The following is a 15771-nucleotide window of genomic DNA, read 5'->3' as shown; positions in this document are numbered from 1 at the left end:
AGGCTTTTGATTGCACCAGTTGTACTTCCTGGCTACTGGTATCCATTTTGTGGATTCTTTGTAACACTAGTTCCTTAATTTTGTTCTTGTTATTAAGGGCTTGTCTACTGCTTTTCATTGTCTAACTGATGGTTCTTACTTTTGGACCAAGTTCTTTCCTCACTTACTTCCAGCTTAATCTCATTGAAGCCTACTTAATTAACAGAGATGCACAGGCGATAATTGGGTCAGAATCTGGCTTTAGTTGGTCATCAAATCCATTGGTTTATACATTTTGGCTCCCCTAACATAGGGCAAATTCTGCCCTTGCCTAGAAGCATGCAACTTTCTTTGAAGTCAGTAGGCCAAACACTGGAATCCAGGAGCAGTCAAAGTTGCTGGGTTGTGGAATGAGGATTTCCTCATGGCCAAGGAGACGTATCTCCCTTCTCCAGGCCACAGAGCAGCAGCAGACAAGCCACTTGGTGACCACTTTTGGAGACTCAGACCTAGGGTGACCAGATAGCAATGGTGAAAAATTGGGACGGGGGTGGGGGGTAATTGGCACTTATATAAGACAAAGCCCCAAATATCGGGACTGTCCCTATAAAATTGGGACTTCTGGTCACTCTACTCAGACCAGCAGTAGCCTCCACAGCCAGCGTGCCCCTCCTCCACTCCCTAGAATCTGTGTTGCTTCTCTGACCGTCAAATTCTTCCTGAAGACTCACTTTTTCAGTCCACCTTCCATTCCAGCCAGGCCTTCTCTCCATCCACAAACCCTTGTAATGTGACACTACATTTTTTTCCCAAAGGCAAAGATGAGCTAACAAAATGAATCCATAATATGATGTACTTGATAGTCACTGTTGAGAGCTGCACCTCCCCAGACCCCCTGGCTTCTCATGTTTTTTGTCATAGAATCATAGAAACGTAGGGCTGGAAGGTACCTCAAGCGGTCATCACATCCAGGCCCCTGTGCTGTGGCAGGACCAAGTAAACCTGCACCATCCCTGACAGGAGTTTGTCCAACCTGTTTTTAAAAACGTCCAATGATGGGGATTCTACAACCTCCCTTGGAAGCTATTCCAGAGGTTAACTACCCTTATCGTTAGAAAGTTTTTCCTAATATCTAACCTACATCTCTGTTGCTGCAGATTAAGCCCATTACTTCTTTCCTATCTTCAGTAGACATTGAGAATAGTTGATCCTCGCCCTCTGTATAACAGCCCTTAACATATTTGAAGACTGTGATCAGGCCCTGCCCCAGTCTTCTTTTGTCAAGACTAAACATGCCCACTTTTTTTTAACCTTTCCTCATAAGACAGGTTTTCTAAAACGTATCATTTTTGTTGCTCTCCTCTGGACTTTCTCAAATGTGTCCACATCTTTCCTAAAGTGTGGCACCCACTGGACACAATACTCCAGTTGAGGCTTCACCAGTGCCAAGTATAGCAGGACAATTACCTCGTATGTCTTATATATGACACTCCTGTTAATATACCCCAGAATGATATGGGCTTTTTTTTTTTTTTGAACTGAATCACACTGTTGATTCATATTCAATTTGTAATCCACTATAACCCCCAGATCCTTTTCTGCAGTACTGTCACCTAGCCAGCTATTCCCCATTTTGTATTTGTGCATTTGATTTTTCCTTCCTAAATGAAGTACAATGCACTGTATTTCATCTTGTTGTATTCAGACCTAGTTTCCCTGTTTGTCAAAGTTATTTGAATTCTAATCCTGTCCCCCAAAGTGCTTGAAACCTCTCCCAGTTTGGTGTCATCTGAAAATTTTGTAAGCATATTCTCCATTTCATAATCCTAGTCATTAAATGAAACTATTGAATAGTACCAGTCTCACAATTGACCCCTGCACAACCCCACTAGATCTGCCCTCCCAGTTTGACAGTGAACCATTCATAACTACTCTTCAGGTACATTTTTACAAACAAGTTGTGCACCCCCCCTTATAGTAATTTAATCTACACCATGTTGTCTGAGTTTGCTTGTCACCAGCTATGTAAAATATAATATAGATTTTAGACTCCTTGGGGTAGTGACCTGATATTGTGCTTGGTTGTGAAACATCATGCACATTTATGAAACTGTTTAAATAATAATGGGGCAAACTCTGCAGTCCCCAAGCACAACTCTGACTGAAGTCACTGGTCCCTACTCCAGACTTCTCCTGAGAACTTGTAGGTTTCTCTTCCCTTTTCTTGGTGACTAGAGGGCACAGTGTAGGCCAGATCTCATAGGAAAGAAATCTGATAGAATTTTGTTTCCCCCAGCTGTTTGAGGTATTTGGGACTGTGATAGATAGAGAGACTGTTCCCTCTCCATTGTATTTCCATTAACTCAGGACTGTGATCTTACCCCTAACAGCTGCACACACATATTCTTATGAGCTCATTGTGTTCTAAGCCAAGTAACCTGCTGGAGGCCCTCACAATAGGAATGCCTGTTTAGTTGACTATGCATACTCACAGACCAGCCACAATACTTGGTAGATAGACCATGATGGGTCATCATGGAATCACCTGACTGCCCATTATGTCGTTTGTGTACGACACAAGAAAAGAATGGATCAACATGAGGCATTTGCCCCATCCTTGTCAAACATGCCATTAAAACAATACAATCACCGGAGCTGGTTGAAAAATGGAGAACGTTTTTCACAGTTTAAAAAAAAATTTTTCATGAAAAAATGTCGTCTAAAATTTCAAAAGCCTTCAACCAGCTCTCCTGATCACTCGCTCTGCAACGGCAGTTACATGGAGATTCAGCAACATGTCAATAAAGACAAGATGAACAAAACATGCTGGCCCAAGGGAATAAAAATGGGACAAGGCATACACTTGAGAATGCCTCCATCCGTGACTCAGATCATGTGCGCTGGGGATTTTCCGTCGCTTTGCAACTTTCCCCAAGAGCTATTCTCACTAGTCTGGTTGTTCTCTAGACATTTTCTCTTAGGTGTTGCACTTGAATGAGGCCAACACTCAATGTAAAATGTATGAAAACTATCCATATACAATTATATAAGGGGGTGCAGACATCAAGGTTGTTCAGTCAGCAGGCTTCCTGGTCAGGGGCTGCTGCTCTAGACTCTCTTTCAGTTCCATGTGTTATGGATCCCTTCAACAGGGTGCAGCTGGGTCAGCTGGGAACCCGCTCATCCTGCCCATTCCAGGGCTAGGTATAGGGGAATCTGGGGTGGGTAGAAGTCCAGGCTCAGTGCTCTGACAATGTGACAGCATGGGCTGGCCTGTGCTTGACCCACCTCTTACCCCACCCAATGTCTCAGTTTGGGGAGTGGCTGCTGTTTGATTATAGTCCTTTGCTTCAAACTCCCAGAATGTCAGGGCTGATGCAGGTGACCTTCTGGTGACCCTCATGTGGTTCTCCCTCCATCTGGGGTGATGTCTCAAAGGAGCAGAGGAAAGACTCACAGCCTTGGTAAGAGCTCCTTCTTCTCCTTCTGTCTCAGAGCAGTGCTCCTCCTGGAAATGTCTTCTCTCCTCCCCCTGCCCGGGTGGCTGGTGCTCTTTTAATACTGCTGCTTGCCCCAGGAACATGCTCAGCAGTGCCTGAAGGGCAGAACTTTCCTGGCTCAGTCCTGCTCCCATACGTCCCCTGCCTCAGACTTAGTGAGGGGTTTGTAAACCCCGTTACTGTGAGTTATTAAAATACTTTTAAGGGCAGAAAGGAAGAACCTCTAATCTGCCCTTCCTGTCTAACACAAGCCATAGAATTTTACCAAGTGATTCCTGCATGAAGCCCATAACTTCTGGTTGAGCTCCAGCAACTCTTTTACAAAGTCATCGGACCTGGATTTAAAGCTTCCAATGGACGGCGACTCCACCACATCTTTTAGTAAGTTGTTTCAATGGTTTATCACTAATATACAAAGCTGAGCCATTCAGAGACACCTTGAAGATTGAGCATCCAAATCCCTTAGGCAGTTTTGAAAATCTCCGCCTGAATGTGTTCCCTTACCTGTTCAATAAAGCTCCTATGGAACAGGTCTGAGTTGGAAAGCATTATTGGTACCCCAAAGTTGTTGTGGCTTGAGGAGAAATTTACAAACAGGTTCGGTGATTAGAATAGTTGGATTTATACCGCATCGCTCATCTGAAAATCCCAAAATGCTTTACAGAGGCAGGAAAGCATCACTGTGCCTTCCTACACATGGAAAGCCAAGCACAGAAGGGTTAAGTGACTTGCCCAAGATCTCATCAATAAGTCAGTGGCAGGGTTGGGATAACTTCTCTACCACCTCCGGTTCTAGTATTCTCCAATGATCTACATAAAGGTCATGAGCCAGCTCCCATTGACTGATGTCAATAGTGTGACACCAGTTTATCTATCTAATTTAGGTACATATCTATTTTAGCCCCAATATCCAAGTGTCTCAATGTACTGTGCCTTTGTATATTTATCCAGACATTATCCCTGTGAGGTAGGGGAGTGTTATCTCCACCTGAGTCTCTGAGAGGCTAAATTTCTTGCCTAAAGTTACACAGGGAGTTTGTAGCAGATCAGATACTTGCACTCAGGTCTTTCAAGTCTTAGGCTAGTGCCCTAACCATCAGACCATCCTTCCTCTCCCAGTTTATGCCACCTGATGAGTTGGTGACATATGTTAACTCTCTGAACAATGATTGGATAAGTAAAGGGATGTTCCTTGACACTACCTCTGCGCTTGGTGCAAAAAATCTAGTTTAACATACTCCGACCCTATGCGGCTGACAACACACAGGAGTGGATGTTTTCTTCTTATTTACACAGGCCTGCCCTTAAGCCATAAAAAATTTGGAGCTGGGAAAGCATAACAAATGTTCCTGCGGCCGTGTGAACAAGTTCTGTCCCACATTGGTACATATGTCACTCATTGAAATCCAATCACAATGTAGGTAACATTTTCATAAGCTCCTAAGTCATTTAGGATCCTAGTCCCATTTGAAAGTCAACTTTTACCCTATATGTTAACATACCTTCACAGCAGGCAAGTGAAAAAACACTCATGTGTACCCTATGTTGGTTACACTGCTGTCTTTGAGACAATGTGTCCTAGTGAACAGAGCACTGGACTGGGACTCAGGAGATCTGAACTCCATTCCTGGCTCTGCCACTGGCCTGCTGGGTGACTTTGGGCAAGTCACTGCCCCGCCAAGTGCCTCAGTTTCCCCATCTGTAAAGTGGAGATAATGACACCAACCTCGTTTGTAAAGTGCTTTGACATCCGCTGATGAAAAATGCTATTTAAGAACTAGATATTATTATTATATTTCACACAATAAGAATTAAAACGGCTAATTTGTTACCCTAAGGGGTTAGTTTGCAAAGTGATGCATAAGGTTTCAGCTGCAGAAATTCCCAATGTACCTTTTAACCTTCAAAGAGATTCCAAAATCTGATGGTCACCGAGGCCATGGGCATGATCCAGAGAGCAGAGGATTCAACCAGAATAGAAGCTATCCCAGATCTGCTTCCCAACCTCACAATAATTCCTTCCTGTCAGTAGTGGGGATAGCTGGTGGAATTAACCACAAGGTATTTGACTTCTTCTTTCCTAGGAATGGGTGGATAGCAAATTGAAATGGAAGGGGATTAGATTTCAAGAAAGCAAATTGGATTTATGAAGAAAGATGAAAGAGCTGATTATGTTTAACTTGGCTAAATGACAATTGAAGTGTGTGTGTGTGGGGGGGTATGATAACTGTCTAGCAGTATTTGAAGGATGCAACTCACATCAAGGAGGGAGAGGAATGGTTTAGGATGAAGCTGAGTAAAGGAAAATTTAGGCTGGATGTTAGGAAAAGAATCCTGGGGAGATCTATCAAACCACAGAATAATTTCCCAAGGAAATTGGTAGACACCCTATTTAGCAGTAGACTAGACAACACCCACAACAATACACCACAGAGAGGAACCCTGCATCAACAGGGTGATGGGACAGATAACCTAACGGGTCATTTCCTTCTCTAATGTCTATGGAACTGTCAGTAGCATGGGATCTTAAACAGTCTTTGCAAAGATATTTTTATTGCGGAAGCTTCGGAGCTCAGCTTTAATAGCAGCAAGTACAGAGGACCTCTCTTGCAATGAAGTCACTCTTTTCACAGAATAATTGAACTAATAAGAGGAGTTTCCCTATATACGGGCTCGAAATGACTGCCACACACAAAACCAATATTGGACTTTTATTCCAGTTCATCTCTGGACCGTCACTCAATCTGAGGGGGTGCAACTTGTGTACCAGGAATGCAAGCATGTAATTTTTCAAGGTGCATGACCTACCATAGTAACATTTTGCACAGCGAGAGTATGGCAACGGTGGGTACACATACAACCTTATCCTTGTTCTTACTGAAGTCAGCGGCAACAAGTCTTGAGCCTTGAAAAACAACATGGACCCAATTTACCAGTGCGCTACCCCACTTTTCTGCTGGTGTAACTCTAATGCGTTTACATGGGAGTAAACTGGAGTGACACAGTGGAGATTGAAGCTGAGGCTGTCTAGTATTTTTGTGCTTAATTTAGTCAACAAAATTGATAAGCCAAATGGTGAAATTTCCTTTATGTCCAGTTATCAGCATTCCCAGTGGGACGGTCCAATTACTCACCAAGCTGCTTGTTACAACCTTGCGATTTCTTCAATGATTTTTTAATGTTCCTTGTGACCTTCAAAATTGGTTTAATCTATGTACATCGCAGTAAAGCACCTATATGTAGCAAAAGAATAATAGGGTTTTCACACCACACGTAGCACAATGTATCAGCGATGCAAGGTTGCGTTGTTTTTATCTTTTGGATGTCAACCAGAGGAAGCTGAGCTGACTCACATACCAGAACAGTTCTGTTCACCGAGTTAAGTGACGCAGGAATGCATCAGAGGACGTAGAATTTTCTCTACAAATTTCCTCTGAGCGACACTGGTTTTCTGTAAGCCTGAGGTCAAAAGAATGGCAGCTTTCAAAATGGTACGCTGGACTGAAAAGGCAGGAAAGGCCCATGGAATTTGGAAACCAGGAGAGAGGCGCTATAGTCAGTGTAAATCAAAGTCGTCAATTACTGGAAGTGCTTTGAGTGCCACAGTTTCCTGCTTTCACATTGTATTTGCCCTAGTGGGAGTTTCAGACGGAAGCAGCTCTCTGTCTCAGAGATGACACATTTTTTTAAAGAAAGGAAGAAGGAGAAAGGGCAGAAAGGAGGAGGCTTTCAGCCTCCGCATATGGTGAGAGCAATAGGGAAAGGGGTTTCAATCTGCTAATGAGTTTTTTAAAACAACACCTTACCAGTATCCCTCACCCGAGGCGGCTGGGGAAAATAATCTTCACAGGTGCTAGGTGCACAGGGTGGGCGTAGGTCCCCACCCCTGTGTGTGTGTGGGAAGAGCTCACTCTTTGGGGGTGTCAGGCTCTACTCCCCAGGGTATGTGCGGGGTTGCTCTCTCTATCCAGGCCTGGTATGGACGGGAGGCCGCAGCGTGTGGGGCGTTGGAAAGCGAACCCAACCTGCACTCACCCCACAGTGGCGGCTTTTGTCCCAAGGGGGTGGACCAAGATTTACTTACTTAGAATCTTCTCTGCCTGGTGGCAAATGTGGCACTTTCCCCACTGCTGTCTGTCCAGAGCAAGAGGTTTGACCTATCACAGGACAAGCGAAAAGGCTGCTGCCACCATAGAGAGAACTTACGATGGAGCCATTCATTTGCCTTCCATGCCCGCTTTTCCCTCCAGGTGGAATCCAGCCTAAGATGTACCTTGTGCTTCTGCCACAAGGTAGTCTGATGACATGGCCAGACCACGGTAGCCATCTCTGTCTAATTACTGAGTCCAGTCTGCTGACACATGCGGTACAGTGCTTCCACATTGGTTCTACATTCTGTCCGATGAATTCCCAATATGCTTCTTAATGAGCACTGGTGGAATGCGTTCAACTTCCTGTTGTATACGGTCACTTTCTGCAACATTTCTGAGTCATACAGTAGAGTGGGGTGGACAATAGTGTTGAACACACTCATTTTAGTGCGTAGATGCCTCTTCTTACTCTTCCAGATGTTTGACAAATGGGAAAATGATCCACTGGCTTTACTGATTCTTGCCTTCGCTTCATTAGTGAGCTGACCACTAGCAGATATTGTACTTCCAAGATAGATGAAGTCATCAACTCTTTCATGCTTTTCTCCATCACACACACATCTACCTGGGTGGACAGCCTTCTCTCCTACCTCCCTGGTCTTGGTCTTCTGTGTACTGATTCAAAGTTCCACTTTAGCAGCTTCTGCTTTTATGCTTATAAAGATTTTTTTCATTCCATCCAAGCTGGTTGCCAGTATGACTATATCATCTGAAAAATCTAAGCCTTGCAGCCCACACAGAGCCATTGTCATTAACAACCATCGCTCTTCTCATCAGGAAGCCTATGACAATGTGGAAGAGAAGTGGGGATAGTACATAGTACGTAGCAGCATTACCTTGCACTGGTATCTTAAATCTTAAACCACTCTGCCTCTCCACTCTCTGTCCTGATGCAGCATGCAGACTCATCATACACATTTTTATCAAACTAACAGTCTTTGCTGGAATTCCATAGTGTCCCAGGAGCTTCCAGGGGGCTTCTCTGTGGATGCTATCAAATGCTTTTATAAAATCAAGCAAGTTAGAAACTATTTTCGGTGGGTATTTTGAACCTCTCACAATAAGTCTTCTCAGGGTGAAAATCTCATCTGAACGTGACGTACTAGATTGAAATCCAGCCTGTTCTTCCCTGAGTACTTGATCAACAGCAGTTTTCATCCTATTCAAAATGATAGTGCAAAACCCTATTCCAGGTACAGATAGAAGTGTCACCCCTATCCAGCTATCAGAGAAAAGCTGGCTCCTCTTTTTAGGAATTTTGCAGATAACACTACTTCTCCAATCTTTAGGACAGCTCTCCTTTCCACCAACCAACCTGTACAACCTGCCTATGTAATTGACCATCACTTCCTCTCCAGCTTTTACCATTTCAGCATCTATCTTATCATAGCCTGCTGCTTTTCCACTCTTCAGTTGGTTTATGGTCTTAGCTACTTCAGCAAAGGCTATTACTTCTAGGGATAAAGTGAGCCAACGCTTCACATCTCTCAGTGTGTGTTAGTGTTCTGACTGGCTGAGCACCCCCTGAAAATGTTCTGTCCAGCGGGGCTTTGTGTCATTCCTCTGTGGTTAAAACTGTACTGTCCTGAGCCTTCATAATGCCACAACAGTTTGAGAATTGTGATGTCAGCTGTTTAGATACTTGAAAGAGCTTTTTGGAATTCCCCTCTCTTGTACATTTTCTCAGCTTCCCTTGCTTTATTTTCTGTCCATTCTCTCTTCTCTCTTCTGGATGATCTTTTAACTTCCTTGTCTAGGAAATTCAGGGAAATGACAGTACTATTCACTGCTGCTGTGTCAGCATCATGGGCTGGGGAAGGAGAGAGTTCTAGAATATAATTATAAACCGATTTGTCATCTATCAAATCTTTGTCTACAGCTGGCAAACTCAGCTCATGACCATCTCCAGCCAGGCCACTCTTTTATCCCCCATACGATAGTGCCCGCTACTTGCTTCAGCAAAACGTTTCCATGGTGCCTGATGAGTGACTGCTCTTACCACTCGCTGACAGCCTTTAAATGTTACATTTGAAAAAAACCAAAACAGTTAAAAAAATTCCTCCATGGTCATTTTTAAGTCACATGAAGGAGGCTCTCATATTTTACCACCCTCCTGTCACCTCGCATGACAGCGTGCTGATGTGTATTAAAGACAAAACTGAAATCCAGCCTTGTTTGCATTGGGTTGTCAGAGAAACAAATGGAAATGTACTTTCCTAAAAGAAGCTTATAATATCACTTCAAATGTCATGGGGCAGTGGCTTGGACTTGTATATTCACCAAATGAAAACATACTTCCTTTGTTTATATACTACTGATACAGAGTCTGGCTCCTGACTGGAAGTGAAAAGCAACCACATTGCATCTCTCACAACTGTGGAAACAGTAAACAGCCCAAGTGTTCAGGAGTGACCTGTCATTGTTACCACAGTCACAATCATATCAAGAATTCTCAGCTCAAATGCATTGACTTTTAGTGGTGCTTAGACCATCGACACCAGCTAAGGAGATAGCTCCCCTGCCATGTCTTTCTAGCCTACTTTTCCTTCTTTAGCACCAGTCTGGTCCCCCCTTGTTATAGATTTCATTCATGCTGCTGGTAGTCTCAGCCTCTGTTTGTTTGTTTTTTTTGGACTCCTCATCCCTCTTTACCTTCTGAGTCCGTTACTGAGGGTAACGACTGGGTTCACGTAGTGTGTGAGTTCTCGGGTTTGCCAGGTTAAGGGAAAAAAAGATAAAGTGATATTTACTGTACAGAGGTTCCAGCACAAGGCCCTGTTGGGTTTAAATTGTGCATAGGCCTTGTGCTGGTCCTTTGCACAGGGTGAATTTCCCCCTCGTGTCCTCAGCTAAACACATTTACTGTCTACATGTCTAAACATGTAGCTCATAATTCCTACAGTGCCACTCCTGGTCCTTCACTTCCTTTCCCTCAGAGTTCTAACTGCCCGACCCCACACCAATGCAACAACAATCACTATTCTCTCAATGGACAACCCAATTCAGACCAGATTATAGCTGGCTTCTGCACAGAAACGTGCCAGCTGTGAGAATGTGGGTGCAAGGAACCTTTCCTCCTTGGTGTCAGCTGCTCAGGGGCCAAATACAAGTGCAGCTTCTGAGCGCTCACAGACACAGGGGCTTCTCCCTGCTAATTGCCACCCCAAAAAGAGCCGGTAGGACGCAGGGCTTTCTGAGGTACAGTGCCCCCGATGCTTGTTGGGGGCAGGGTGCAGAGAGTGGAGGGGAGTGGGACTGTTCAGCTTGGCACCAGCCTCAGCATAAGGCACTAATTAATTGTCACAAGGCAATTAGTGGGTAGCCTAAGGCGCTGAATTGTAGCTGTGTTCCGGGCTACGTGGTTAGAGACTCTATGTGGCTAGAGATTACTCAGGGTTGCTGTGGTCATTAATAAGAGCACGGAGACAGAAATAAGCAATGGGGCAAAAGGGGAATCAAAGCAAGAAGGTTAGACCAACACAAGAGGGTGTTTGTTCAAAGCTGAGGGCCTGATTCTGTTCTCAGTGACACAAGCATAAATTTGGGGGTGACTGCACCGAAATCCGTGAAGTTCCTTTGGATTTACACCAACGTTAAGGACATCGGAATTCGGCCGGCATTTTCAAAATCTTTGAAACACCTGGATTCCTCTCACTCAGGGCCGAAGCCCTAACTCACCATTTGCAGAGGGAGGGAGAGGGGAACTTCAGAAGCCAGGAAACCAATGCTAATTATTAGTACTATTGCAGATATTTAGTGTTGCTCTGAATGGGGTTGGCTGAGCCCATGAGCCCAAGCTGGCACACACGCTTCCAAGGAAAAAAGCTATTATTGGTTAGCATGTCTGGTTATTTCATAGATCCTAGTTAACAACAAAGGGGGAAGGGGAAATTCCTGCATTGTGCAAAGCCCTCCCCCCCACCCCCTTTCTTGGCTCTTTGCCACTGTTTAAATTTGCTATCCCAACATCTGCAGTTTGATTATTTGACTATTGCCTGGCTCTCAGTCAAACCACAGCAGAACACACTAGCCTGTGATTTACAACCCAGGCTGTGATTATAATGGTTTTTGTTTAGCTGGCCCCCCATTTACAGGCTCATTTATATTAGTGCACAGTGTTATAATAACAATGGTAGAACTATTAGGTCTCATAGACACAATTGCACGTAGTAAATGGTTGCAACTCACGGTGTGTTGCTTAAGTGCTCTAGCAGCCTAGCCATGTCTGCAGCACAAGGGTTTCCATTTTAATAGCGAGGTGCAGTGGGATCCAGGCACAACGAGGTTATTATTAATTATTTTCTAAGTAAATAGAAAGGACGTGTGTTTCCTAGATTAGCAACTGAAAACAAAGGCTCTGAGGGGAAAATGGTGGTGTTTCCTTCACCAAGGTTATGTAAGGTACCCTGCTTCAGTACTTAAGGAAGTCAGCTGCTTCTGAGACATGCTGTAAACTGTGCAGAATGTCAGGCTATTGAATGTGGATTATTAAAACAGGAGACGTGCTAACAACCGCCGCAAGGTTTGGTGCACAGTTAAGGATGTTCCCAGCTCACCAGAGGTGAAATGGAACCGCCAGCTGCAGTAGAAAGTGACTCGGATGTAGAAGTACAATCCCAAAAGCTTGTTACGCCTGGGTCCTCAGAAGGGCCGAGGTGAGAATGAAAGCTGGTTCTGCAGTATGGTATGGAGGTCTATTTATAGTCGTGTCTCCGATGCACACTGAAGTTCCGTCATCAAGTGTCAGCACAGTCCTGTGTAACCCATCAGTATATTTCATGGCCACATGTGTTGGAGTGACTCATTTGCAGACATTAATGTGCTCTGCCTTGGGACTGGTGTCTCATAAAAACTGTCCTCTGTTAATAGTAACACTACTACTTAGGGCTTTACCTCACACTTCATGAGCACTAAGTAATCCAGTCGCAACAATCCTGTGAAGGAGGGAAGTATCATCAGTCACATTTTACAGATATGACAGAAAAGTTAAGGTGCTTGGCTTTTGGAGGTGCGGAGCACCCACTGCTCCCACACACTTCAGAGGGATTTGTGGGTGTTCAGCATTTCTGAAAATTAGGCCCTGCAAGTGACTCATTCAAGGCAACAAAGGAAGTAAGTGGCAGAGCTGGTGTTAATATGCAGGCGTGCTTGTCTCCCAGATTTGGGATCAGATCACTATACAACTCTGCTGAATAGTGTGTTAACACTACAGTACACTTGAAAAGTGAGCTGTTCTCACACCAGTCACTCCCACCCCTCCTGGAAGGCAGGGACAGGATAATATGTTTAATTTGTGAAAACACATGGAACTGAAGGATTTCCTCTCCCCACCCCCCACAAAGTAGTGAGTAAAAAAATACTGGAACTTTGTGTTTAGTAAGAGGAAAAACTGTTTAACATATCTGTGTTAACTGTCTGGAAATATTAAAATCTCATTCTTAAGCTTTTCCATATACATAGAATCATAGAATATCAGGGTTGGAAGGGACCCCAGAAGGTCATCTAGTCCAACCCCCTGCTCGAAGCAGGACCAATTCCCAGTTAAATCATCCCAGCCAGGGCTTTGTCAAGCCTGACCTTAAAAACCTCTAAGGAAGGAGATTCTACCACCTCCCTAGGTAACGCATTCCAGTGTTTCACCACCCTCTTAGTGAAAAAGTTTTTCCTAATATCCAATCTAAACCTCCCCCACTGCAACTTGAGACCATTACTCCTCGTTCTGTCATCTGCTACCATCGAGAACAGTCTAGAGCCATCCTCTTTGGAACCCCCTTTCAGGTAGTTGAAAGCAGCTATCAAATCCCCCCTCATTCTTCTCTTCTGCAGGCTAAACAATCCCAGCTAACAAAACCAGCTGTTAATCCCATGCTGGTTGATTTTAGAAGCTGCATTTTTGTTCTTGTTTTAAAAGTCAAACCCCCCACCCAACAAAACCCAGCGTTTGGGTGGCATTGTTACTTCTGCAGCTGAAAGGAATGAAGCACACCTGTAGCAGGTGAGGTTGACTGGGGGAAGTGGCTTAGCAGATTTCAGCTTATTAAATAAATATTAAACTCAGCTAGTTTAGGCTGTGGGGATGAATGGTCTTCTTTGTGGTTGAGTTTGGTGTTAACAAGAGATGACTGCAAGGAAAGTGGATCTTTCTGTAAAAATGCCTGGAGTATAATTTGGAATAACTGTTTGCATGGAAATTCCACTCAGAAAAACCCATGGCTATGAAAATAGTGAACTGGCATTTTCTGTATGTTTGGCACGCAAAAATCCTGGCATCCACTTTCACTCATGATTTGAAGTTTTCAGCTCTTTTTTTGCTGTTGTTTAAAATGAATTCCATGGACTCCTCATGGACATGATGTCAGATTTTAGTATGTTCAAAAAATAGTAGCACACTCCTAATAATGAATGTGGATTACATAGTGAGGCATCGCTAAAGGTATTTCAAGGTTCACATTTTCAAGGTGCCTCTAAACAAACAGGTTTCAGAGTAACAGCCGTGTTAGTCTGTATTCGCAAAAAGAAAAGGAGTACTTGTGGCACCTTAGAGACTAACCAATTTATTTGAGCATGAGCTTTCGTGACCTACAGCTCACTTCATCGGATGCATACCGTGGAAACTGCAGCAGACTTTATATACACACAGAGAATATGAAACAATACCTCCTCCCACCCCACTGTCCTGCTGGTAATAGCTTATCTAAAGTGATCATCAAGTTGGGCCATTTCCAGCACAAATCCAGGTTTTCTCGCCCTCCACCCCCCCACACAAATTCACTCTCCTGCTGGTGATAGCCCATCCAAAGTGACAACTCTCCACACAATGTGCATGACAATCAAGTTGGGCCATTTCCTGCACAAATCCAGGTTCTCTCACCCCCCCACCCCCCTCCCAAAAAACACACACACAAACTCACTATCCCGCTGGCAATAGCTCATCCAAAGTGACCACTCTCCCCACAATGCGCATGATAATCAAGGTGGGCCACCCCCAGCACAAATCCAGGACTTCTCACCCCCCCCCCACCTCCATACACACACAAACTCACTTTCCTGCTGGCAATAGCTCATCCAAACTGACCACTCTCAAAGTTTGAATCCACTCCCAGCTACCTTCGAGACACCACTGACTTCCTGAGGAAACTTCAATCCATCGGTGATCTTCCTGATAACACCATCCTGGCCACTATGGATGTAGAAGCCCTCTACACCAACATTCCACACAAAGATGGACTACAAGCCGTCAAGAACACTATCCCCGATAATGTCACGGCTAACCTGGTGGCTGAACTTTGTGACTTTGTCCTTACCCATAACTATTTTACATTTGGGGACAATGCATACCTTCAAATCAGCGGCACTGCTATGGGTACCCGCATGGCCCCACAGTATGCCAACATTTTTATGGCTGACTTAGAACAACGCTTCCTCAGCTCTCGTCCCCTAATGCCCCTACTCTTCTTGTGCTATATTGATGACATCTTCATCATCTGGACCCATGGAAAAGAAGCCCTTGAGGAATTCCACCATGATTTCAACAATTTCCATCCCACCATCAACCTCAGCCTGGTCCAGTCCACACAAGAGATCCACTTCCTGGACACTACAGTGCTAATAAACAATGGTCACATAAACACCACCCTATACCGGAAACCTACTGACCGCTATTCCTACCTGCATGCCTCCAGCTTTCACCCTGACCACACCACACGATCCATCGTCTACAGCCAAGCTCTGCGATACAACCGCATTTGCTCCAACCCCTCAGACAGAGACAAACACCTACAAGATCTCTGTCAAGATTTCTTACAACTACAATACCCACCTGCGGAAGTAAAGAAACAGATTGATAGAGCCAGAAGAGTTCCCAGAAGTTACCTACTACAGGACAGGCCTAACAAAGAAAATAACAGAACGCCACTAGCCGTCACCTTCAGCCCCCAACTAAAACCCCTCCAACGCATTATTAAGGATCTACAACCTATCCTAAAGGATGACCCAACACTCTCACAAATCTTGGGAGACAGGCCAGTCCTTGCCTACAGACAGCCCCGCAACCTGAAGCAAATACTCACCAACAACCACATACCACACAACAGAACCACTAACCCAGGAACTTATCCTTGCAACTGAAGCAAATACTCACC

The sequence above is a fragment of the Lepidochelys kempii genome, chromosome 1 (assembly GCF_965140285.1).
Source record: "Lepidochelys kempii isolate rLepKem1 chromosome 1, rLepKem1.hap1, whole genome shotgun sequence".
Lineage (NCBI taxonomy): Eukaryota > Metazoa > Chordata > Testudines > Cheloniidae > Lepidochelys > Lepidochelys kempii.
Note: the sequence above shows the minus strand (reverse complement) of the source record.